Source organism: Emydura macquarii, unplaced genomic scaffold (assembly GCF_026122565.2).
Source record: "Emydura macquarii macquarii isolate MOO-44397 ecotype Brisbane River unplaced genomic scaffold, CSIRO-AGI_Emac_v2 contig_320, whole genome shotgun sequence".
NCBI lineage: Eukaryota > Metazoa > Chordata > Testudines > Chelidae > Emydura > Emydura macquarii.
The window spans coordinates 7,703,501-7,731,388 of NW_027130457.1; the positions used below are offsets into that span (position 1 = coordinate 7,703,501).

The 27,888-nt window shown below is 43.4% G+C and overlaps 1 long non-coding RNA gene across 1 annotated transcript; it reads left to right on the top strand.

Annotated features, from left to right (window-relative positions):
• The first annotated feature begins 3,277 nt into the window (after positions 1-3,277).
• Positions 3,278-27,389, top strand: LOC137167236 (uncharacterized). Its single transcript, XR_010924066.1, has 3 exons — positions 3,278-3,396; positions 22,065-22,184; positions 27,110-27,389. It is a non-coding gene; the product is annotated as an uncharacterized lncRNA (long non-coding RNA).
• Positions 27,390-27,888: the final 499 nt, after the last annotated feature.

The window sequence follows — 27,888 nt, forward strand, 5'->3', positions numbered from 1 at the left end:
CCTGCTGGCCCCTCGCAGAGGACCCCTGGCGGCCTCCCCTGCTGGGACCGCGGTAGCGCTCACGACCCCTCCTCTGCTGGGGTGGTCGAGGAGCCGGCCTGGGCGGGGGCGGTGGTTGCCCTTGGGCCTGCGGTCTGGACTGCTGCCTGGAGGCCTGAGGAGTATACAACCCCAGAGACTTCAGGGTGGCCCGAGAGTCCTTGAGAGCGTGGAGCTTGTCGTCTGTCTTTTCCGAAAACAGACCCAGGCCATCAAACGGCAAGTCCTGGATAGCCTGCTGAACCTCTTGAGTGAGGCCAGAGGCTTGAAGCCACGAGCAGCGGCGCATCACCACCGCCGAGGCCATTGCCCTACTGGCTGTGTCCGCCGCGTCGCTAGCCGCCTGCAGCGCAGCGGTAGCCACCGCAGATCCCTCATGCAGAACCGTGGAAAAATCCGCCTCCTGGTCAGGGGGCAGCTGGGAAGCAAACCTCTGCATCGAGGCCCACAGGTTCTTATTGTACTTCCCAAACAGGGCCTGGTGGTTCGCTACTCTAAACTGCAGCGCCGCAGTAGAGTAGATCTTCCTCCCGAACAAGTCCAGCTTACGGCCCTCCTTGTCCTTAGGGGTGCTACCCTGACCCCCCTGACGGTCCCTCTGGTTGGCCGCATCGACCACCAGAGAACTGGGCGCAGGGTGGCTGTACAAAAATTCGAAAGGTTCCTTGGGGACATAATATTTTCGTTCCACCCCCTTGGAGGTGGAAGGCAGGGAGGAAGGGGTCTGCCAAAGCTTCCTCGCTATCTTCATGACATTGTCATGCACTGGCAAGGTCGCCCGGGAGGGTCCCAGAGAGCCCGAGGGCCCAAAGAGGGAGTCCTCCTCCTCAGACATGAGCTTAAACTCCATGCCCAAGTTCTCAGCAGCCCTCTTGAGGAGGTCTTGGTGGGCCCTGAAGTCAAACAGGGGCCCTTTACGGTCCCTTGCTGCTGCCTCATCCGGTGACGATGAGGAAGAGAAGGGTAGGGGTGCGGAAGAGGGTCCCTCCCCAGGGTCCGAGTCCTCCGAACCCTGCTCATGAACCTTAGGGGCCAGGGGGACTGGGGGGGCCACCACTGAGTGTAGTGACACCGAGCCCTGGGGCATAGAGGCATTCCAGGGTCCCCAATACGGCCACTGCCAAGGTCCCTGGGCCCACCCCGCGGCCTGCAGGGAAGGCTGATGCAGCCGCACCGCCTTCATGTCACCAGAGCCCCCCGTGCGTCGCTTATGTCGCCGACGCGTGGAGCGGTCCGATGAGGACGACGTGGACCGGTGCCGACGTCTGCGGTGCCGGCGATGAGAGGAGGACGGGGACGACGACGACGACGCACCCGATCTGCCCCTGCGGCGAGAGGACTTGCGATGCCGCTTGCCCCCTCGAGACCGAGAGCGGTGCCGACGATGGTGACGCTGAGGGGAGTCCAGCCGTCCCGAGGTCGGTGCCGGTGCCATCACCGGTGCCGGTTGCAACGGTGCCATCATCGGTGCCGGCTGCAACGGTGCCATCATCGGTGCCGGTTGCACCGGTGCCGAGCCGGCAACAGTGCCGAAGCAGGCATCGGTGCCGGGATCAGCGGTGCCGCCAGATGTGAGTCGCTGCCTCTCGAAACGACCGACAGTGACCTCGATCGGTGCCGGGACGGGCTCCGCACCGTAGATCGTGAGCCCGAATCCCGGTCCCCGCTCAAATCGGAGCTGGATCTGCGGCTCCGGCGACGGACTCGGGACCGCCCACGGTGCCGCGGTGCCGAGTCGCTCGACGACCTGGAGTCGGAGCTCGGAGGGGAGCCGACGCTCTCCACCCTCCGTGACCGTCTGGCAGGAGACTTAGATTGGGAGCGTCTCCAACCACCGGGACCACCCAGCGCGGGTTTGCCCCGAGACGCGGGTCCCTTGTCCCTCGGCCGAGGGGGGACGGAGGCGTGGGCAAGGCCATGAGGGCTCGTGCCGCAGTAAACGCCTCCGGCGTCGACGGCCCTTGCAGGTGCACTCCCCCACTACCAGGAGTCGGGGGAGGCAGCCCGCGCGGAGACCCCGGTGCCGGAGTAATCTCAACGGCGCTTGGCTGGGGCGTCTCCGTACTCCCTCCACCCTGCGCGGGCCGGAGGGAGATCTTGGGTGCGGCCGAAGGCCGTGCCGTCTTCTTGGCCACTTTAGAGGCCCGCGGCGGTGCCGAAAGCGGTGCCGGTGGGGGGGCGCTCCGCACCGACGACACACTCGGTGCCGACGGAGACCGGGACGGCTCGGAAGCTGGACGGAGCGCCGACTCCATTAGAATCGCCTTTAGCCTCGCGTCTCGTTCTTTCTGGGTCCGAGGCTTAAAGGACTTACAAATCTTACATTTGTCTCGACGGTGTTCTTCTCCAAGGCACCGGAGACAGCGGTCATGCGGGTCACTAATAGGAAAGGCTTCAGTACACAAGACACAGTTCTTAAAGCCTGTGGAACCCGGCATGACTCCCAGCAGAAGAGGACCCCGTCCGGGGTTCTAACTTATCACTACAACTATAAACTAACGAACTCTATAACTACTACTATAACAAGAAACTTTGAAAACAGTCAAACAACTAGGGAATGAGCTACTTGCACACAGCAAGAGGCGATAGTTCCAGTAACCGTCACAGGCGGAAAGAAGGAACTGGGGACCCGCGCAGCCAGCAGCGCCATGGTTGTCTTTCTGCCAAAGTCATCTGGAAATTTAAGATAGCAAAGACAATTAGGATATTCCTGCTCCAAACCAGGCCCTTAACCACTTAAACTGAAATATCTCCTGTGACTGTTGCAGTGTGTAGTTTATTATACAGTTGAGCAGTCCCAGAATTCAAGTGACTGGTTTGTCTATATTGGTCATTACAAGATTTACATAACATGCCATTTATATGTATTTAATTGTAGGCAACAGATGTATTTCAGATTTGGCCTTTTTTTTAATTAAGTGCTTTCATGTGAGGTTAAACATGTATGTAGTTTTGAGAATCAGAGGATTGATATTTTAATTTTATGCCCACAGTTGAGCTTTAGCTGGAGAAGATACCTTAATTACTAGTCACTATGGAGACCACTCCGTTGTTTAGTCAGAATTTGCTTAAACCTGTAAAATACATTGTTAGCTTTGCAGCAGTACTGAATTAGTGAGCTCTTCTCCCGGAGCTCCTCCAACACACTTGGGCTAATTTATTCCACTGTAGGAACTATGCCAGTTATGTGGCCCTTGAGGTTAGTCAGTAAAGTGTTTGTTTGTTTGTTTTGGGTTTTTTTTTTTGCACAGTGAGGAATTTCATAATATGATCTGTCGTTATCTTATACTTCAGTGATGAACAAATCAACATACAAGTGCAAGACAAAACTGAAGACAGGAGCTTTCAAGTTATTGGGTAAGAAAGATTAACTGTTGAGATAAATGGAAATATCCTGTACCTTTTTATAGTCTTTTTTATAGAAGCAGAACTGAATCACTTTTACTGTCATGAGCTAGTTCCTGGCACTTCTTCTGGTTTGACTTGTAGAAATATTGTTATCAAAACCAGAAAAGTTACACTGATGGTTATTTTGACTTAATAGTGCAACATTTAGATTGAGTTTCTTTGGTCAGGAACCCTGTCTAAACTGAAAGCACCTGTCATTGTTCATGGTAGTACCCATCATAATGCTTACCCCTCTCCCTCTACTTTGCATCTACATGTCAAGCTTGTAAATGGTGAACACAAGTCCAGTTTTGATTACTATTTTAAGTTTATCCTCTTACCCACAATCAGGCAATCTTAAATTTGCACTTTGTCATGCTCATACCCTAACGCTTGTAAGGCACTTTGTGCTAAGATGACAAACCAGAGGATTAAGTTACTGTACTTCATGGACTGTCCATTTTCACGTGCAAATTGTTAGCTTTATTTTTAACTCAAGATCATGCCTATAGTAGGTAACCTGTTCTAACAGCAGTCACAAGGGAGGTAGTTACGCCATCTCAGTTTCAATGGCCTGCTTCCTTTGCTGCTTACATCCATGGCATACTTACTATCCCAGGCTTAACCACCCCCACTTAAACAAAAGGCTTTAGCCTGCTTCCCCATTACTCAGGGCTATGTACCTGATCAAGTCAATTAAGAGAGAACCCCTAACTTCATCCTATGAGCTGATTCAATCCTCTTTTATACTGAAGTTACACTGATGCCCAGTTCACAGAATAATTCAGTAAGACAGTAATACAATAAATCTAGAGTTAGAAACGCAATTGCTAGCTGTCCCCACCAATAAAATTCCAGCTTCACCAAGCAGCAAAACAACCTCTGCTGCCAGGACAAACCACAGAATTGTGATCATGTGAAACAATAAACATTTAAAGCAACATTTAAGTTAGCTTATCTGTGACATGTGTATACATTTTGCCTATGCGAAGCAAACTGTGCTATTTCATTCACATTCACCTGCACCTACAGAACCTGATGAAGTGTGACCCCTGTAGTAAACTGTAGATCAGCACAACTTCATATAACCAAGAGCAGTAGTTCACTTGTTGCCATGTAGCCATTAAATACCTAAAGGTGGGGGTCAGTTGTGGGGAAAAAGGGGTTCTATCTGCCCTGTGGAGGCCTCTCTGCAGATTGAGTCTGTCACGCTGTCTGGAGTGGCTAACAACTGTGGCCTACCTCAGGGAAGACTGTCAGCAAACAGGACAGATATCGCAAACTGGTGGTATGTTCTGTATTTAGATTTCATCAAGCCAGTAACGAATATCAACTCCTGGATCGACATGGAGCCACAGAGAGTCCCCTTTGACTTTCCTATCTATCTTGCCACCCAGACAAACTGGACTTTGTGATAAAAGGTGACTCAAACCAAAAATCACACTACATCAGGTTGCTTCCAGTCCCAAGAGACCAGTCACTTACCCCAGATCAATTGGTACTTTAGATCTTACACCAAAGATGATGTTGGTAGCCAATTCTATAGTAAACTAACTAAAGATTTATTAGCTAAGAAAAGGAAGTGAGATATTGAGAGGTTAAAGCAGGTAAAATATACATAGAGGTGAGTCACAGTTTAATTCCAACTGGTGGCAGTAATGTAATAAACTGGCAGTTTCCTGAAAGTCTTTTTAGGGTTCCCAGATTGTCTCTGGGGATCTCTGCTTTGCATCTGGTACATTTCTCTGTAAGAATCCAGTCCAGAAATGCTGGATCTTTCCATAAATCCATATTTATAGCCTCTTCTCACAGAAAAGCTGACATTGTCATTACTGACATGGGCTTTTCCTTTGATGATGGAGAATGAGGAATGCATTTAGAGTCTTTGACTTCTGATCACCACACACAGTAACCACTTGCTTTGAAATTAGCACTTTTCTGTTAAAGTTCTTCATTTACATTCCACAAGGCTTCTTCCTCATTTGATGGATTATTTAGCTACAGGGGTACACACTATGTAAGTGTTTGCTACTACATTATAATAGGATACAGATAAGTGAAAACAATGCTGGTAACATCCCATTAGCTTTCATGAAGTTTAAACACCAAATACACTAATACATTTAACAATCACTTTGATCTATACAATACACAAGTGAATTGGCCTGGGGCTTCAGCATGAGCTGACACCTGGTCTGCCAGCATCACGGAGTCTATGCTGGGTTAATAGGTAAAAACTTGACATGTGAAGGAGAGGAGTGGGCTTCCTGGGGATTGAAACAAGGCAGAGCACCATCCTTCCCCAGCCCCAGAGAAAGCAGAGTGCCAGGCTATACTGCCTTTCTCCTGAGCCCCTCTACTTGAGTGGTTTTGGAGGCAGCCATTGCCAAGTAAAGGAGTGCAGTGGGGCTAGAGCTGGTGCCAAGGTACAGAACCTTCTTTGACAGCCCTGATGATCTGCCAGGTTTGGGACAGCCCCCCCTTCTCAGCTCTCAGAGAGCCCATCCCTGAAGGAAGTGAGAAAGCCTCTGTGTGACGTTCCCCCCCTGCACTCTGGACTGATGTGTAGCTGTGTCATCCCAATTCCTCACTCCTGGGCCCTGACTTACCTCGCTTTGCTGTGTGAACCACCCACTCCTGGGTTAGCCCACATCCAGCCTCCTGCAGGTAATCAGTCCCTGACCTAGTGAAGGAGCGCTTCTGGCCAGCCACTTATGGTATAGATACCCAGTAAACACCCCCAGTCCCAGATGCATCCCAGGGAACTACCGTCTTGCCGGGTTCAGTGCTGTACACTGTACCCTGCAAGCTCATTCACATTTGTCTGTCAATTTATCAAAGAAATTGATATGCACCAGCTCTATCATGCTAAGTGAGGTCTCTGCACATGCTCAATCCACATGCACTGTTTTAGATAAAACAAATAAGTTTATTGACTACATCAAGATTTTAAGTAAATCTAAGTCAGATTAATATAAATCAAAAGATTAATAATGAATCAAGGAGTTAATCACAATTAACTAAAAGATAACTCATATCCTAATCTAAGATTAATATTTTAGTCTCTTTCAATCTATGACGTTAGCTTACCACACAGTCTGGTTATGATGCGTCTTGCAACCAGGCTCTCCCGCCCTGCCCCCATGTGGGTAGTTGCCAGTCTTTGATGTTGCTTGGAAGACAGATTCCAGGGGAGAGACCTAAGACAAAGATGCCTCTTTCTTTTTAACAAGTTTCCTCAGCCCCCTCTGGGGTCAGGTGAATGTCCATGTCCGGCAATGGACGTGATTTTTCCCTCTTGAGCCAAAGTGCTCAAAGGTGCTTAGGCTAGTCCATTGTTTCTGTGTGCATGCCTCTGCTAGGCGTGGAACTACAGCTTTGTGTTTGTCTGCATTTATTCAAGTCATTTGAGACACGTTTGGGGATATGACTGCAGAGTTTCATATGTGTACATATGTATGACATTGCAGGAAACATGCTACTATAACAATAATATTCAGTATGTCATGAGCATTCCAAAAACACTTTACATGACATACGTTGCATTAGACAATACACAGTTACACTATAAGGGTGTACATGGGGTACAGCGTATCACATTCTGTGAGGGAAATCATTCCAGAGAATCTCCTCACAAGACAACTTCCACTGGTTTTACTACCGAAATCCAGACACATTTCACCATCTTCAGTATTTCACACCAGAAACTATTGTACTTTCCTCTTAGGTCCTCCTCCTGAAGAGGAGACCATGACCATCATTATCTCAGTGTTTGAGATACAAATACTTTTCAGCATCTGCCAGCTTCCCCCAACCTTTTTTCATCCAATCTCCCCCCAAACCTATTACTTTTCACAGCAGAAATTTTATGGTTAATATGCAGCCCATCCCCTTCCCCAAAAGTTTCCCCATTGCCTAACAATATTGTCTGGTATTATTTTAAAAGTCTTGATCTGCTAAACATTAACATCTTGGTGAATGGTATGTGCTATCATATGTGAAGTTGTGAAATATTGTTGAATATGCTACTAGAACATGTTACAAGGTGGAAAACTCCCACAAACAGCCTTTCAGGAACAACAACAAAGTAGCCAGACATGCTGATGGGCCATTAAGGAGAGCCCGCTCCCCCAAACCACATCCCTAGAGACTTCACTAGAAAAGCACATACACAATGGAACACTGACTCACCAATGAGGACAACCTCCCAGGTCACAAGCACCAACTGTTCCAGCAAGCTGGAAAAGAGTAAAAGAAGGGGAGTGACATCCTGACTTGTCTTCACTCCCCCACAGCTCAATACCTGAAGAAATGCCTGAAAGATAAAAGACTTTTGAACAGGGGAGGGAGGCTGCACGGTAATGTAACCTGTGAATTGAATAACTGCAAGCCTGCTGGTATCATCTTTCAAGCAGAGACATTTCTAGATCTGAATCCTGTTAGAATTTAGATTGCATTCTTATTTTTATTTCTTTGGTAATTTTAGGGACCAAATTCTGCTCTCTGAAATGAATACTTGTGCTATTTACTACAGTGGAAGCAGGATCAGACTTATAGTATCTCCTTTCTGGAATGAGGATCCCCTTTTATTATGCAATAATGATTTTCTTTGGTAACTGAGGCAGCAGTCTCTTAATCGATTTAAATTGATTACATCAGTTAGCCTCACAGGCACCATTCTTATTAATTTCAGGTGACTACTTTGTGAATAGTTTAAATATGTGTATCATCTACATTGGTTATTGTGATGGGGTGTATAAGCCCCACCCTGGTGAATTGAGCATTAAAGAGCAGCTCTGGAACCAGAATGCTCCACCCAGCCATATCTGCTGGACATTGGAGATGGGGCTCACAAGGGAGAAGCTCATCTTAGGCTGGGTGGACTAAGCAGAGGATCAATTCTGCACTGCAAGCTCCTGCAGAGAAACCATTGGGTCTGTATGCTGTCAAGACCAGGCCCCACTGCCAAGCCACTAGAAGCCCTTCCTTCCACAGGGGCAGGAAATGATGGGCCTTGGCTGATAAGGGAAGACACTCAAGAGCACAATCAGAGAGAACTCCAGGGCGATTCCAGAAACTGACCCAGTGGTGGAGGAAATGAAGCTGGGTATGAAGTTGTCCAGGGAACAAGTGTAAGGGGTCCCACCTTTAGGCCACATATTTAAACTATTATTCAGAGTCCTGGGTTGGAACGTGGTGGAGTGATGAGGGCCTGGGTTCACCTACCCCTGCTTCCCATCTCTCACTGATGGGCAGTACTGCCAGATTTGGACCTCAAGCCCCCAACACATGGTAGAGAATGTGGACAACAGACAATATTTGTCTAGTAGTTCCTAGAGGAAAAATGTCTATGTCATACAATCACCACCACAATTAGTACCAATTTTTGGCAGTCTCAAGCAAGTCAAAGATGGAATGGGCAGATAAATATCTGTAGTTTACTTAGACATTGTCCTTTGTTGTCCACAACTGAGGAGGATTTGCAGGAAATTACTTCATCTTATACCCCCACTCTCCTCTTTTACAAAGAAGTAGTTCAATGAAGCTGATGTGCTGATGGATTGTTTCCAAGTCTATCAGTCTAGCACCTTTCACAAACAACTCATTTATAAATTAATTCATTAGTTTTATTCCTCACCTAAGAACCTCATCTTGGGAGTCGAGAGCCGTGTTTTAAATAGTTTTTCTGTAATCAAAGTTTGAAGTGCCAGAGAGTTACTGAAGCTCCCCAAAATCCTTAGGCAGGCACACTCAAATGCACCAAAAACATCTCTATCCCTGCTACCAACTAGACATAGCATACAAGGTGTTAGAGTCACCCACAAAGGACATCAGTGAGAAAGGTTATGAATGGCAAATCAGAATGGTAGTGTGGCTAGCAAGGAGTGGACGCAGAGAGAGATTTAAGAGCATCATCACAAATCACTGCTTGGTTGTAAGCATCATAATTTCAGAAGTCCAAGCAATTCCAAATAAACAAAGTAATTTGCAACCCAAATTTACTCATTTGTACACTTATTCTTTAATCCTGTTTTTGATGCTGTTAAGCTTAAATTTTAGAAGCTTTATTTGCATAAAAATTAACACATTTACCAAATAACACAGTTAACCAAGAGCAATATTTTCTTGGCCATCTTAACTCCAGAATGACCCTAACAAATAGAAGATGCCCACAAGCCTGTAAAAGTAAAAACATACAGTTTTGGGTCTTGTTTTCCCTCTGCTCTGAATCTTGCGTAATGATTTACACTCATGCAAACAGAGTACAAAACATGTGCTTTCTGATTTGATAGCTTATGTTCATTTTGTGGTGATGAGAGTAGCTTTCCAAGATTAAAGGCAGAGGAGAATAAAACATCATGCTTTTTTTCTTTAAACATAAGGCAAGACAATCAAGGTTTCAAGTTAAGAAATGCACAAGCTTCATACTGAAGATCACAGATCTGATATTCCTCCACAACTTGTCATTCTTAATTAAAAGAGTAAGTTTCCTGTGCCTTCGTGCCACCTCTCCTCTCCTATAGTGAAAATTTTAGGATCTGCATTGTTTCGCATAGAAATATGGCCTTAGAAGATTTGTTAACTACTGACATTTATTGGCATACAGGTTCACCGTTTTCGGTAAACCTAGTGTGTTCAATTAGCTGCATGTACTGTACCAAGTTTATCTTCCATTTGTTAGAGTCAAACACCCATCTCTCCTTTTCTTCTAAAAAGTCTATTTAGTTTGATTATTCAGTATCCACAACATTTTTAGTTAATTAAAAAAGTGTTTTAAACAATCAGAACAAGTAGCCTTACAGCAAGGAACAAGGCTTCCCTCCCTGAGGAAAGTTAGCCCTCATCATGGTCCTTCCTCCTCAAATACATGAGCAAGTATCTATTTTCAGTTCCACACAAAAAGCTTAGAAAGTTGTCTTCTCAGGGATCCATCTTTTCCGTTGGAGATCTCTTAACATACTTCCCTGTCAACACAGTAAAGCAGCTCATTAGAATATTCTCTTTGCTTAGAAAGCAAATAACATTGTTTTATCTAGCTTTTGGATATAATGTCTATTATCAAAGTAATAAAATTTCTGAGTGCCAGGTTAGATTTTTGCTTCAACAGACATATATTTATTGTATTCATTGGACACAGGCATCTTAATATGTAAGGAATAAACCTGTTTTAGAGAGAGGAAACATTGGCATTGTTTCCCAGGTTTACTGTATTGCAGGGACAGGAAAATTTACTCCAATACCACTAACTTTTGGAGGCCACCACCTTCTTAAGACAGGTAGTGAAAGGAAAGACAAGCCATTTAATTCTCAGCTTCTTTTATCTAATTGTGCATACAAAATCACACAGGGAAGCTTCCTTCTACTTACTCTGGGAACTAACATCAGAAATAACCCAAATGGAAAAAGCAACAAATTACTCTTTATCATGGTTCTAGCAATTTGTCATCACCACCACCATGGTCCTCGGTTAACCACCTCATTTTTCTTGTCCCCATTGGTAACTTGATTAACAATTACCCTTTCTTCCTTCTCTCCCCCCCTCCCCCCCCCAATATTCTTTCAGTGCAGAAAGATATTTTCCTTTATCCTATGGGGGTGGGCAGCTCTATTTTCTTTGTAATTTTCACTTCCCGTCAGCCTAGCAAGCCACAACTGTCAGCTCTTCTCTCCGTGTTTGACAGTAGTCAAAGTCTAGTTTTCTTTTACCTACCCAGTGAAAGGATTTACATCCCTAGCAATATGTTTAGGGGCATCATCGTTTCTTCTTTGCTTCCTGAAAGATCACTGCTTCTAAGTGATATGCTGACAAGTTATTCTGTTTCTGTTACAGTGTCAGGTATCCAACATTTACTTCCGTTATTTGAGGTAGCCTTTGAACTGCTGAGTGAAAAATTTAGTATTGGAAAAGATTACCTTGACAGTAAAATTCCCCTTTTATAAAACTTTCTTATGGAACTGGGGGCAAAGGACCTATTTTGTTAGGCGTAAGCTACTAAATAAGCAGAAAGAAAGTAGCCAAGACTGCACTGTGACCATTTAGGTTGAAAGCCAGGAAGGGATGTAGAATTGCTTCAGAGTGCTATAAGGAGTTTTGATGTTCATATATATGATAAACTGTTTTAGTTATTTTTCATGTGGAATTTGACAGTTCTGTTGTTTATAATCCCTCCATTTTAAGATATAAAATGAGAATAGTAAAGTCATAATGGAAGGTCCTTTCACAGTTTACTCTTCTCATGGGAATTGCTATAGTGGGTCAGAACAATGATCTATGTAGTCTAGCATCCTGCCTTCAACAGTGGCAAATACCAGATGGAGAATTAAATCCCCATAGTGATTAGTAATATTTTGCCTATGGGGGAAATTTCTTCCTAATTTCATGCAGTTAATAATGGGTTTATATCCGGAAACATGATAATTGCTGTCCTTTATACATTTTTATCCTGGCTATTGTACCTGCATACAATAGTCATATATGCTTAGTCCTGTTTTGAATCCTACTAAGCTCTTGGCTTCTGTCTTGTAGGCAGGGAATTCTATGGGGTAATTATACAGTAAATAAAACAGAACTATTTCCTTTATAATAGGCATACCCCCTTGTGGCTGAGTGTGGCATAGCAGGTTTTTCATCTCTAGCGTTCCCTGCCGATGGTCATTCAAGTTCCACTGTAGTCTGCCCCTTCTTATGGCTTGACTTTCTGCCCTGATCACACCTTAGTTCCATCACTTCTGGGTGGACAAAAAGTCCATATAATAATAGTCCTAATGTCCTTACAAAAAGGTCTTTGGTCCCAATTCTGGTCTCCGTGGTCTTCAAAGCCCTTCTCTTAAGGCTTCCAACTGTTCTTATTACCTTACCAGGTGGCTTCACACTAACTTCTCAGTGGTTAGTAAAAGAGCCTAGGCCCACCATCTACAGTGGGTTCCAGTCCAGGGACCCTATAACAAGTAACTATGGTTTGCTCTGACAGACTTGTTGCAGCTGCCCCTTGACTTCTTCCCACTAACTACAACTCTCACATCAAGGCTCCTGCAAGCAAGTCTTCTGCAGTGTTCTACTGGCCAAGCCTACCACCTGTGAGTTATACCTCAGCTTAGCTCTTCCAGAATCTGCCCTTGCTTTTGTGTTCAGCCTCTCTCTGCTTTTTACTGGCTGTACCTCATGGCCTCCCACAGGAGCCTAACCTGCTCTCTGTAGGAGCCTTCTGCTTTCTGTAGCCCTAGCCACACAGTTTTCCTTCAAATTTCAATCCAAAACACCCTTTATGCCTAAATTCACTATGCTTGTAGCCCAAGAGAGGAAACTCCCCACTACTTCTCATCTGGACCTCCTACTTGGTTTCCTTCCTCTTCTTTCTTTTCATGTCATTTTATGGTTGTGACTGCCACCTATTGCAGTTTTTGCATAACAAAAATCTATATCCTCTTACCCCATCCTGTAGCCTTGAAAATGTTCAGTAATGCTTTTTTAATGCTACCCCACTTTCCCAGCACTCTCACCAGTACTTTCAGGCTATATTCTCTCATCTTGGGGTATCTTAATTCTTCCTAAATAATCATTCTTTCTGTATAATTCTCTCTACATTGCTGATATTCAACTATCTCTTTAACGTTGCATGTTTCACACGACCCATCTTTGTAAGCATTTAGTAGATATAAATTACCTTTCAGGCCACACTGACCTGTCAGCACTCTAAATATGGTTACTTCTCTTCTTCTGTCATAGCTGTGAAGGATAACATTATCCTCCAGTTTATGACATATTTCATAGAACCTTTGTCCTTTTTTCTCTTTTGGTCCATGTTTCTTGCCACTCCTTCTTAAGTTCTCTCTTAACCAAACTTTTGAAGTCCTATGTACTGAGAGGGATCTTTATATCAACCTCCTCATTTTGTAAGGGATTTGTCACTGCTTTATCTGCCGTCTCTTTGCCAGATATCCTGTAATGTTAGAATCCATGCTATTACTGTTTGTATACCTAATTGTACTATCTCTGGAGTTTAGAACAATGTATCATTGATTAAATCTTCCTGCTTTCCAAGGCTCCCTTTCTGATCATTATACCCAATAAAGAGTCAGTTAGGATAGCAGATGTAGCTGGGCATACATATTCCTTATTCAAATCAGTGCCAACAATGTGCCCACCAATTCGACTGTTGTAATGGCCACAAAATTAGATAATCTTATATATCTCTTAGTTCCAAATTCAGGGATACAAAGGCCATTTCCATTCTATATGTGTTGTCACCTTTAGATCTGTCAGTATTGATTTGGCAATGCTGATCCCATTTGCCATATATAAACTTTATTCCTCATATCAGATGGTCCTGTTCTTCCCTTTGTTTTATCATTTAATTCCAGATCCACAGCTGGAGTGACAGCTGTCCAGCTATAATTTGATTTCCCATGACTAAAGATTTCAATCTCTTCTAGCCCTTCCTTTTCACTTTTACCCACCTTTTGACCCTGTAAGTATGTGGGAGTTAGTGGCATCCAGTTACATCTGGTCTACTTAATTCCCAACAGCCCTTGTGTATTTGTTGAGCATTCTTATCTTCACTATTTTCATTTACCTGAGCATGAAAGGTTAAATCTAACAATTTCATCATTAAATTTATAGACATTTCTCTCGTAGCTACCTGCATCACACACAATGGTGATGTAATAGTCACACCACATGTGATTCACAGAGCTTGGGTTGGATCAGCTCTAGTTTTGTAAGTGCTGAGTTAGAAATGTTGAAGGCTTGGCATCCATTGTCTATAACTGGTCTTATCAGTGTTCTGTACAGCATCATCAGTGTGTTCTTCTGTGCATCCCAGTTGTTCCCAGAAATACTTTTAAAATTAGATTCATCCTACCTTTACATTTACTCTTGGCATTATCTACATGGCCCTTCCAAGTTAGTTTGTTATTGAACATAACTCCTGAGAATGTAAAGTTTTGAACTACCTGAATTTTTTATTGTAGTAGCTTGGAGTGATTCCTCCTGGTCTGCAACAGAGGCAGGCCACTCTGCCTCGCCACACCACTTAACGGCTGAGAAACCGATCAACAGCGGATTAGCACCAGTAACAGTCTGTAGCCAGCCTTCTGGCTGGGGCAGACAGCAACACAGTCAGGCTCAGCCTTCTAGGCAGGGCCAAGCAATATCAAGCAGTCTGGGGTACGGCTCCCTGTCTTGGGCTGACAGCAAACAAACGCAGGCCATCTGGCCAAAGGTGGGTTGGCTGCCACCCTAGTGATGGGGTTGGCAGGATGAGGGTAGGGGGACATATGCCCACCCTATTCCACCAGGTCCCAGCACAGACCCTAACAGTAGCAGGGGAATCCCGCCACTGGGTCAGCAGGGATACTGCCAAAACATGATGACTCGGCTTCAGCATACAGAACCGGACTAATGTCTGGTTTCTGTGGGCCACTTCCTACCCCTTCTTGTTCATAGGGCTTCATTGTTCATAGGCCCTCAGATTCCTTTATCCGGCAGCTGGCCATTCCAGCAGCTCCTTGGGGTATTAGTTGGGCAGCAGCTCCTCTGGGTATTCCTCCAGAGGCATGGGTTGATATAAACCAGTCCCTGATTCAGGGACCAGCAACAAGGCAGCAGCGCAGACTCCTTTGGCTCTTCCTCAACTAAGCTGGAGGCCCCACCTCTTATACTTCTGTTCCACTCCTCCGCTTCTGGCACAAGGGGTGGACCTGGCCTGGCTCTGCCCACCAGGGGGTAGAAGGTGGTTCCTTCCTGTCTGCATCAGAGGGAGGCCACTCTGCCTCACTACATATCTCCATGGAGATATAGGTTCCATTCTTCTGCTGTCTTCCTTTTTGTGACGATCATTCCCTTTCTTTTAGCAAGTTACAACTTAAATCCCCAGGTATATCTCCATTCTGAAAGCCCCCTAAGTGCCTTGTTGGTTCTTTCCACTGCTATCTTATGTTTTCTATTTTTGGCACAGTCGTAATTCCTCATAATTCATTCAAATAGGTAATACTGATTCCTGTCTGTACATTCTCCGGGAGATCATTAATCATGATGTTAAACAAGAGAAGGCTGACAACACTCCACTGTGGAGTGCCATTATAAATAGTTTATAAATATTCGACAAAACCATCCCCATCCCCATCCTGACTGGTGTGGTTCTATCACCTAAGAAGTCCTTTATCTATCAGAACACTCATTGTCCTGTAACCCCCTTCTTTTTCTGGGTTACTTGGGAGCAGGCAACACTCACCGGTGTGCAAGGGCGCCTAAGTTTGTTAACAACAAAGGAGATCCTGAGTGTCCCAGTGATGATGTAGGATAGGTGGGAATCCTCTATCCACCCCCCTGCTGCAGTCCCTTTACTTCTAAAGGAATTTAAAGTTGGCGGTGCCTCCACCTGGCTGGCCCCTGCGCACGCTCAATAGTGGGCTTTGGGAGCTTCCAGGATTAAACCTAGTCTAATAATTATAATAATCTGAGACATAGGTCTAACTCAACAATTGCAATTATGCAGACTAAACATCCAATATACTTAAATTAGAGTTAACACACCTTTACTTAACAAATGAAGGAAATATGGCATAACAGACTGAAATTAAACATCACTATTATTTTAAATCCACAGGGGTAGTTGAATAAATCAATTAATAAAATAGTATACAATTTAATGAAACATATATAAGTATACAATAATAAATGAAACTTGTCTAATTGGCATTTAGACTGCCACTATTTACCCCACCTCCAGAGTATACACTCCCCTAGAGTTCAGAGCCCTAACCCCTTGCTTGCGTGGGCGCGCTTGAAGATCTGAAGAAGGAGACAGCACTCTGTGGGTTCAGTGTACCTGTTCAGCCCAGTTATCAAGCTGGAGATTTGGAGTTGGCCCAACCAAATGTCTGAAGTCCTGGCCCTGCTTGAAGGGACTCTCTCTCTCTCTGCCTCTTCTCAGGCCCAGTCAAAGTCTCTCTGCTGTGCCCTTTCTTTACAAGCCCTGCCCCAAACAACAGGAGGGGGAGGACTCACACCACCTTCACTGCAGGCCCACCTCAGTCAGCTCGGAGCTCAGTCCCTGCCCTGGCTTGGGCAATGCCACCAACCTCCGAAGCTCCCTGCTGGATCACAACTCCAGGAGATGGTCAGCAGCAGCTTTGGGACCCCAGCAGCAGTCAGCAGGCAGCAGCAGCTTTGGGACCCAGGCAGTGGGCAGTAGCCAGCAGCAGGCACTAGCCAGCAGTTTCCAGCCTCAGCTGGGCTCCACCCCAGCACCAAAATGGAGTCCCCCATGTTTTTTTCTGACTCCCTGGAAGGGGAAAGAGTCTCTCTCCTTTTTCCCCAAGGCGTCATGGGAGTTGTAGTCTCCCAGGATCTTCCCAACTGTAAAAATCCCAATTAAGCTCCAAGGCCCCTGAAGTGCAGGGTGCCTACAGTCCTATTCCAATTGCAGCCAGTTTATTCATCAAGCCTTTCCTCCATAGCATGTTATATACTTTTTCAGTATGAAAAAGACAGGTATTATAAACTCTCTGTTCCTCATGCTTTTTGTATTTCCATTTCTAATCTTATAATATGATCAACTGGGCAACTTCCTTTCGTGAAACCACTTTGTACTCAATTTATAATTTCATTTTTTTTCAAATATGCTACTAATCTCTCATTTATCATTTTTTCCATAATTTTGCCCACACACAATGTGAGGGAAATATGTCTATATGCATCAGGTCTTATGAGTATTTTGCCAGGTTTTTCTGTCAGTATAAACATCACTGGCTTCCATTCTGCTGGTACTATTCTTTTTCCCCCATATGCTATTATATAATTTCAATAAACTTCCTTAAACTTCCTTCTGGTGGGTGCTTAATTATTGCATTACATATGCTGTCTTTACCTGGGGCTGTCAATAGCTTTTTTGATTCCTGTATACTGAAATTTTCATTCAGTACATCATCTTTATTGTGTACCCAACCATTGAAACCTCACAATTTTCTATAGTAAACATAGAATCATAGAATATTAGAGTTGGAAGGGATCTCAGGAGGTCATCTAGTCCAACCCTCTGCTCAAAGCAGGACTAACTTCAGCTAAATCATCCCAGCCAGGGCTTTGTCAAGCCGCACCTTAAAAACTGCTAAAGATGGAGATTCCACCACCTCTCTAGGCAACCCATTCCAGTGCTTCACCACCCTCCAAGTGAAAAACTTTTTCCTCATATCCAACCTACACTTCCCCCACTGCAACTTGAGACCATTGCTCCTCGTTCTGTCATCTACTACCATTAAGAACAGCTTAGCTCCATCGTCCCTTAAACCCCCTTTCAAGTAGTTAAAGGCTGTTATCAAATCTCCCCTCATTCTTCTCTTCTGCAGACTAAACAAGCCTAGTTCCCTCAGCCTCTCCTCATAAATCTTGTGCTCCAGCCCCCTAATCATTTTTGTTGCCCTCTGCTGGATTCTCACCAACTTGTCCACATCCTTTTTGTAGTGGGGGGCCCAAAACTGGAGACAAAATACCAAATGTGGCCTCACCAATGCCAAATAGAGGGGAATAATCACTTCTCTTGATCTGCTGGCAATGCTCCTACTAATGCAGCCCAATATGCTATTAGCCTTCTTGGCAACCAGGGCACACTGCTGACTCATATCTAGCTTCTTATCCACTGTAATCCCCAGGTCCTTTTCTGCAGAACTGCTGCCTAACTCGTCGGTCCCCAGTCTGTAGCGGTGCATGGGATTCTTCCATCCTAAGTGGAGGACTCTGCACTTGTCCTTGTTGAACCTCATCAGATTTCTTTTGACCCAATTCTCCAATTTGTCTAGGTCACTCTGTATCCTATCCCTACCTTCCAGGGTATCTACCATTCCCCCTAACTTAGTGTCATCTGCAAACTTGCTGAGGGTGCAATCTACCCCATCCTCCAGATCATTAATGAAGATGTTGAACAAAACCAGCCGCAGGACCAACCCCTGGGGCACTTCGCTTGTGACTGGCTGCCAGCTAGACATGGAGCCACTGATCACTATCTATTGAGCCCAATGATCTAGTCAGCTCTCTATCCATTTTATAGTCCATTCATCCATCCTATACTTCTTTAACTTGCTGATAATAATACTGTGGGAGACCCTATCAAAAGCTTTGCTAAAGTCACGGTATATCACGTCCACCACTTTCCCCACATCCACAGAGCCAGTCACCTCTTCATAGAAGGCAATCAGGTTGGTCACTTGCCCTTGGTGAATCCATGTTGACTCTTTCTGATCACCTTCCTCTCTTCCAAGTGCCTTAAAATGAATTCATTGAGGACCTGCTCCATGATTTTTCCAGGGATTGAGGTGAGACTGACCAGTCTTTCTTGCCTTTCTTAAACATAGGCACTATATTTGTCTTTTTCCAATTATCAGGGACCTCCCCCAATTGCCACGAGCTTTCAAAGATAATAGCCAATGGCTCTGAAATCACATCAACCCCATGGACTTGTGTATGTCCAATCTTTCTAAATAGTTCTGAACCGGTTCCATCAGCACTGAGGGATGTTCACCTCCTCCCCATTCTGTGCTGCCCAGTGCAGTAGTCTGGGAGCTGACCTTGTCTGTGAAGACAAAGGCAAAAAAGGCATTGAGTACCTCAGCTTTCTCCACATCCTCTGTCACTAGGTTGCATCCCCCATTCTGTAAGGAGCCCACACTTTCCCTAATATTCTTCTTGTTGGTAACATACCTGTAGAAACCCTTCTTGTTCCCTTTCACGTCCCTTGCTTGCTGCAGCTCCAATTGCACTTTGGGCTTCCTGATTTCATTCCTGCATGTTCAAGCAGTACTTTTATAATCATCCCTAGTCATCTGACAAAGCTTCCACTTCTTGTAATCTTCTTTTTTGTGTTTAAGATCACCAAAGACTTCTTTGTTAAGCCAACCTGGGTGCCTACCATATTTGCTATTCTTTCTAAACATTGAGATGGTTTGTTCCTGTGCCCTCAATAAGGTTTCTTTAAAATACACCAAGCTCTCTTGGATTCCTTTCCCCCTCATATTTGCCTCCCAGGGGATCCTGCCCATCAGCTGTCTGAGGGAGTCAAAGTCTGTTTTTCTGAAGTCCATGGTCCGTATCTTGCTGTTCTCATTTATTCCTTTTGTCAGGATCCTGAACTCTACCATCTCATGATCACTGCTGCCTAGGTTGCTACCCACTTCTATTTCCCCTACCAAATCTTCCCTGTTTGTGAGCAGCAGGTCAAGAGGAGCACGGCCCCTAGTTGGTTGCTCCAGCACTTGCACCAGGAAATTGTCTGCAACACGCTCCAAAAACTTCCTGGATTGTCTGTGCTCTGCTGTGTTGCTTTTCCAGCAGATGTCAGGTTGATTGAAGTCCCCTATGAGAACCAGGTCCTGTGAATTGGAAACTTTCCCTAGTTGACTGAAGAAACCCTCATCTACCTCGGTCTCCTGGTCTGGTGGTCTATAACAGACACCCACCACAACATCACCCTTATTAAACATTTATTTTTGTTCACAGAATCTTTATTTTGAAACTGTTCAGAACACTTTTGCTAAAAAGTAAGCTTTTCCTAAATTGGAAATTCCAACTTTACCATGTACTATTAGACCTGGTATAAATTTGTTTTTACTCTGTATCCCATTCATTCATTTAACTTGTTTGTACATCTCTGTCACCTTGGAATCTTTGTTCCTTTTCCCACAATACTTTCTCCACCTCTTTTTCTTTGCCTTTTTAATAAGTCTTTGTGCCACTGCTTTACATCTTTTATAATTCATTAAGTCTTTGCTAGTCATTGTACATTTTGTTTCTTTTGTATGCCTAATTTCTTTCTTTAATTGCTGTTTTACAATCTTCATTGTATCAGAGTAACGGATTTCTGAGTTTGTGGCAATTTGATATCTTACATATAGCTAGGTTGTCTGCTGCTACAACTCCCTTGATTATATGATCATGAAATTCCTCTAAATTATCACTTATACAATTGTTACTGAGATATTCATCACATTTACTCTTAAAGAGTCCTCAGTTAGCTTTTGTAAGGCTCCAAATAGGAATTCCTTCAGTGCTTTCAAAATTACTTTGACCTTGATATGTAGTTAACATAGGGAAATGATCATTTCCCTTTCCACCTTCTGTATAAATTTTCCAGCTGCATTTACTTGCTATATTTCTTGTTGCAATTCCCAGATGTAAACATGATAAAGTTCCATCCATCAAATTAAGCCTACTAGGTTCTGTAGTATTTAGTAATACCAGGTTGTGCATGTCAATGGATTGTTCCAGGCATTTGCCATTACAGCCAGTTTTCCTGCTTCCTCATAATTCATTATGGTTATTAAGATCTCCACAAATAATGTACTCTTCAATACTCTTAAATAACTCTTCTAATTCTAAACTGCCTAGCATTTTACATGGGTTGTAGACATTATAGTTTCATATATAAGTATTGTTATTCTGCAGAGGAATCTCAACAGTTTTGTACCGAACACTTAAGTTCTCTACAGCTATTTTTATGTAGCTAAACCTTCCTTTATAAATATATAAACCTCTTCACCTCTTGTTATTTCTCTATCATGTCTGATTACATCATATTCTGGAAGTCTAAACATGTTTTCTTTACCAACCATGTTTCTTGTACATTTAATCACATCAGGTTTGTTTTCCATTTCAAAGACAGTTTTCTTTAATTCCTGACCAGATGTTATTAAACTATATGCATTCAAGCAAAAAATTGTTAGAACCATATTGTTTAAATTACATTATTACCTTTATTTAAAATTGTATGAATATGGTCTATGGAGAGATTACCGGTATGTAAATACTTTTCTGCTGCTTTTGCTATAAATTTTATTCTTTTAATCTGTTTCCCTGTCTGTAAATACACTTAATCGCTTTTACCATAAATGCTACAAATTTCTGTTTGCCTACAAGCAGTACATAGACGCAGAGACTTTAAGACCAGAAGGGACCATTGTGATCCTAGTCTCACTGTTCTTCTGTTCCCCTTATATTACCTTTCCTGTCCTGAACAGCCTTTTGTTGTACCAGTAGCTCTTTCCCCTCACTGGCATCTTCCTCATTCTCCAATTTCTGCTGTGAATATCTCTTGGTAGCTCCTGTATAAGATATTTTATGGATAGTTTTAATTATCTGTATCTCTCTAGCTCATTCCATGTACCCTTTGTATGCTGCACTGTGCTTATCCCCACAGTTTCTCCATTTTAGTTCTATTCCTGCCCTACAGTTCTCATGCAAGTGTTCTCCTCCACATTTACAACCTGGTGCGGTTCACCCCTATCCCTGATACCTGCCCTTTTTGAGGTGTGAGGGAGACTTTGGCGCATGCTTATCTTGAGTGTGCCAGTGTTTACCAAAGACAGAGAAATAATCTGATTAAGGTTAAAGAAAACTGGGGATAGGTTAAATCCCAGACAATCTACAGGCCCAGCCCCCTACTGTATCTAGTCACCGGTTAGTTTTAATCATAAACAGTCAGTCAGTCAGCATGTATAATTAAACATGTAAATTTACTGAGGGCCAATGTAAAGTTGCTCGGGGATTACGCAAATCAGGTTTTAAACCTAGGTCCCATACCTAAGAACACAATCCTAGGCCACAAAGGGAAAAGTCTGGTACATTACCATTTGTTTCTTCCTTCAAGTGTATTGAGCACCGATCGGCAGTCAGGTGGCGAACCAGGTGAAGACTGAGGAGAACAGGTGGGAACAGCGGTGGATATGAGGGAAGGCAGGAACAACAGACATGAAGATAAACAGGAACGGTAAGTGAAGGCTTCCTTCAACAATAGGCAGATATTGTGGGCGATGGTTGTCACTGTCACTCCTTGACCACACTCCAGATCAACACAGCACAACAACGCTGCCTCCGTGGTGGACAGTGACAGGTGGGACTTGTCTCAAGTCTTAAGTAGCCAAGATATAATCAATCAGATAACATCAATTTCCCACCTCTGCACACGGTACTTCTGTATGTGCACACAGCACTCATTTTGGACTCCGTACGCTAATCCTTTGGCACTTGGTGCGCTGGATCCCTGCACCCGGCTCTAAAGATTGCGCATGGCACTAATACTATAAATTCCTTCACTCATACAAACATTAACTGCATTGAAGTAACCATATTGAAACAACTTCACAACATAGGGGATTTTCCCAAGCTTACAGAACACCAATCTATATCAGGATGCAGCCCCTTTTCCAGTACCTCCTGAACCTTCTTTTATGGTTCTGGCTGCACTATTACCCACGCCTCTTCTTGAATGCACACCCCTCTGTGGCCCCACAAAGTCACAGGACTTCCTCATCAACCTCCTCCTCCTTTTGTCCCCTGCATTCAGTTGAGTCCCGGGCTCAGTAGCCCCATTAGGCAGGTGGAGCGGCTTTTAGCTTTTGCCTGCCCATGTCCTGGAACCCAAATGGGAAACTGTGCCAAGGATACATCTGTACACACTTGTGCTCCAAACTTTTCATTTCCTCACCCTCGTGTCTTGCCACTTAGTGTAAGGGTGGGAACTTTTGCCACTTGTTGAGAGGGAGGAACCCAAATGGGCCACTCCATATTCCACCTTGGTCCCATGGCCCGCCAGGGATATTAGGTGGTGGCTCCTTCATGGAGCTGGGAGTATGGGCATGTACCTGGCGTAGTTCACCCCCATCCCTAATACCTGTCCTTTTTCCGGTGGAAAGGAGAGCTGGGCTCATGCTTGTCTTGAGTGCACCAGGTTGCAGCCCCTTTTCCGGCTCCTCCCTGAACCTTTCATGGTTCTGGCTGTACTTTTCCCTGCACCTTCTAATTTATGCACATCCTATCCATGGCCCCATGAAATCATGAGACCTCCTCGTCAACCTCCTCCTGGCGGTGGCCAAATCAGCCATCTATAACAGCAGGGAGAGGATGTTGGCTGAGGGGGTACTCTGCGACTGTGGGGCCTATTTCCCCTTCCTCTATTTGTTCATGCTTCTGGTCAGAGTTCCTCTGGGCACTTACTCCCATCTGCTAGCTCCTTAGACACTTTTGAGGGGTAGCGGGTGCTGACTGGGGTTCTCTGCTTGGTGTATCCTTCAGGTTCTCTATTTTTGATCCTTTGACCCTCACACCTGCTCCTGTTCCTTCATTTGTTGCCTCCTGTAATTTTTTGAGTCCCAGGCTCAATGGCTCATCCCTTTAGGCTGGGGGAGGGGCCTTCAGTCTTCACATCTCAGAACCCAGTAAGTTCACTGTCTTGCAGCTGTCCAGCCTGACTTTGTCACAATGGGTTGTGTTCTCCTCCTCTCCTGCTAGTCACTTAGTCTTCACCTATACTCTTTTAATTTCATTCTCAGTCATGCCTGGTGGAACCCCATACATTACCCCCCTTGCTTCTGCCAGATATTTAGGTAGTTGGCAAATTGCTTTTATTTTCCCTACAAATATAGTTTTAAGTTTCTCAGCCTGTGCATTAGGTGTACATTCTACTAATAAATCTCCACCCTGCCTTCTTTAGCTCCTAATATATTTCTGATTCTTCACCTAATCCATTCCACTATTTTCAAGGGATTAACATCTCCCATATTTACATTTTCAGCTATATGATTTGATAATTATAAAATGACAATCCTTTTCCTCACTGTCTGCTCCATCCCTGTCTTCTCCCTCTTCTTCAGATACAACTTTTCTATTCTTTTTCCTAATATGAAGCCATTCTTCCTCCCTGAATGCTTCTCCCTCATTTTCCTACTTAATTTCAGCCTCTCCCTGTGAGACTGCATTTTCAGCTCTGCTCAGCCAGCCTGTAGCCCTCTAGGCCCTCTACAGTCACCCATGCACCCTCCCATGCAGCTCCCTCCCCCTCCTCCCATGCAGCTCCCTCCCCCTCATCTTCTTTCTCCTTCTTCCCCATTCCATTCCCTTCCCTTTCTTCTTCTTCTTATGCTGTGTGGTGAAGGAGACTCACCTAGTGTGTCTATCACTACCTCCTAATATATTCTTCATACATTCATGCCACTACATTCTCTTACCCTGCTCTGTATCCTAAAAAAAAAGTAGAGCTTCTTTTTCCTTCTTGTTCTCTAGTCCTTTTTTTTTAATGAAGGTCCAGCTCTTCCCCAGCAGAATTTGACCACCAGTTATGCCTGCCTGCCACTCAGTAGCCTAAATAAGCTCAGGCTCTCATAAACTCCTGGTTAACCAGTGTGAGGTTTATACATCCCATAACACAGATTTAAGTTTATAATATTGCCTTTTAATTTCAATATGTGCCCTGTTGTTTTCTTGTATTATGATAAAAGGTAGAGGTGAGTCCAACTTACTCCCATCACACCGTCTATTATTTTATATACTTTGTCCTATTTCTTCTTACCCTTCTGAGAAAATTAAATAGTCCGAATCTTTTAAATCTCTCCTCCTACAAAAGTTTTTTTTCTCATACCTCTAATTATTTTCATTGCCCTTCTCTGGACTTTTATTTCTGTTATCCTTTTTAATTAATCATGGCAAAAATTGAACACAGATCACAATTCAGCTCAAGGTGAGAGCATGCCATCAATTTATATAACAGTGTGATCATAGTTGTAGTATTGTTGTTATATAAATTGATGGTACAGTCTTACATTGCGCTGAATTGTGAATTGTGTTCAGTTGTGGTCACCATCTCAAAAATTATATTGTTCAAATACATTTACTATATCTGTGTAGAAATGTGAATTTATTAGGATGAGATTAACAAACCATCTGTACAATTAGAAGGATTATATTTTTCCAATTCATATATGTTAATGACAAAATAAAAAGGTCAGAGAAAACAAGGAAAGGAACAGAGAAAGGCAGCTATAAGGCTTGGAGACATTCATACAAAATTAATTCTGCTTTTCACATGAGTGAGACAATCACAATTCAGCTGTTGGGTAGTTAGAATTGATTTAGAACCCAACAACATGTATCCTTTCAATGTGCAGTATTTTGCACTTGTCTATATGGAGTTTCATTGACCATGTTGTTCTATTGCTTAGTTTTTTTAGATTCTACCAATGGTGCTGGAACAATTTTTATAGTGGGGGTGCTAAAGGCAGAAACCATGTATTTGGGTTGTTATTGCTACTTTAAGGTAGCACCCCTAGAAACTCTAGTTCCAGCACCTATAGATTCTAGTGAAATTCTTCCTGGTCCTCTGTATACTTGATTAATCTAATTCTTTTCATGTCATTCACAAATGTTGCCACTCTTGCTGCTCATCCTCTTTCAGATCATGAAAAAATATATTAAATAGAACAGGTCTTAGTACTGAGCTTTGGGGCACCCCATTCCCCTGCACAATTAATCTACTTGCATATAAAAAATGACCATTAACTCCTACTCTTTCCCCCCTTTCTCTTGATTCATTTCTAAGGAATGATAGTACAATACTTTACCTCTCACTCTGTGACTACTTAGCTTCCTTAATAGCCTTCTGCAAGATTAAGGGGTTTGTCTTAAATATAAAGTTATATATAAAATCATGACTGGTGTGGAGAAAGTAAATAAGGAAGTGTTATTTACTCCTCCTAACACAAGAAGTAGGGGTCACCAAGTTAAATAAATAGGCAGCAGGTTTAAAACAAAACAAAATTAAGTATTTCTTCACACAACACAGTCAACCTATGGAACTCTTTGCCAGAGGATGTTTTGAAGGCCAAGACTATAATGGGGCTCAAAAAAGAACTAGGTAAGTTCATGGAGAGTATGTCCATCAATGGCCAGGATGGGCAGGGATGCAAAACCAGGCTCTGAAGTGTCCCTAGCCTCTATATGCCAGAAGGTGGAAATGGGCGACCATGGATGGATCACTTGATGATTACCTGTTCTGTTCATTCCCCCTGAAGCAGCTGGCATTGGCCACTGTTGGAAGATATAATATGGGGCTAGATGGACCATTAGTCTGATCCAGTATGGCTGTTCTTATGTTCTTATACCAGTATAAGATAAGGTATGAATTTAAATAGATACAATTATATCAATATAATTAGACATTCAAGCACTATCCCTGGTAAATCTCTAGTAGCGTTTTTCCCCAATGTGATTTTCACGCGGACAGACTCTCTTATCCATTCCATCACTTCTAATTTCTTTACAGTCTACCTCATCATTGATACATAATGCTACTCCACCACCTTTGCCTTTATTTCTGTCTTTCCTCAACAGCACATACCCTTCAATACCTGTACTCCAGTCATGACTACTATTCCACCATGTTTTTGTTATCCCTGTAATATCTGGTTTCACTTCCTGAACCAGTCATTCTAATTCCTCCATTTTATTATTCAGGTTTCTTGCACTGGTGTAGAAATACCTTAATTTTTACTTGTTGGCTTCACTCACATTCCTTACCCGATTTGGCAAGGTTATTATACTACCAGTATTGCCTGTTACACTGGTGTCTACACTACCGTTCCTCTTAATGTCCATTCTCCTACCCACTGCTGTATCCCTTTCTTAATTATTATAACAATGGAATTGGCCCAGAACTGGAAATCTGAATCACAGACAGTAATAGTTCATTCCTCTCTGATGTGACTCTGATAGTTCCTTTGATGTAGAAGAACTATAAACTTAATCTGCATAACATTAGTTATGCCAGTCTGTTTATGAGCTTTCTTTATTAAATTTTACACCATTTTGGGATTATTTACACACTTCCTGGTTTTGTAATGAGATGCCTGTTTTACTTCACAGGGGACCCTACTGATGAACATCTGCTGCCTCACCAGTTTTGATACACTTAGCATGTTATTTAAAGTTTCATCACTGTTAAATATTATCCCACTCCATCAGTTTTGAAAATAGAGAAATGAGTTTCATTTTCTTAATTAATATGCAGAGTGTCTTGCCAGGGAAACAGCAACTGGAGACAATAAAACACTGAGCAGGAAATTTGTTACTAAGTGCAAATTGCTGCCATTATTCAATTTCTCACTTTTTATTAATATGAGATTATTTATTAGTATGAGATATTTTTACATGCAAATGTTGCAAATAAAAGGTTACATTCATATATGTTTTCTTCTTGGCTCCTCCTCGCCTGTTATTCTGGTTTAATTCCTCCTTCCCCCTTTCTCTTCTGTAGCATAAATGGCTTTTGCCAAGTGCTTTCCCTCCAGTTGAGCAGGCAGGTGAACATCTGCTTTCAGAGCTGATACTGAATAAAGGGAAAGTGCAATCTCTGGCCAGCAAGTAGATTAAAATTCCTTATCACTTTCTGAAACTCTGTTGAGCTAAGTGAGAGAAAGAGAAAGAGAAAGAGATTGTGTGTCATTCCTATATGTGAGATAGGTTCTGCCAAAATTGTCCTCATATGTTTGCCTTTTATCTGTTTATTACAATTCCATGTGATATTGCTCACATCCTCTCCTTTTTATGGATTTTTGTTCTCTTGTTTGTTATGTCCACACACCTCTTTTGTTTTTAAAGCAGCACTCGAGGCAAAAGGGTGGAAAAAATTCCCAGCTTCACAA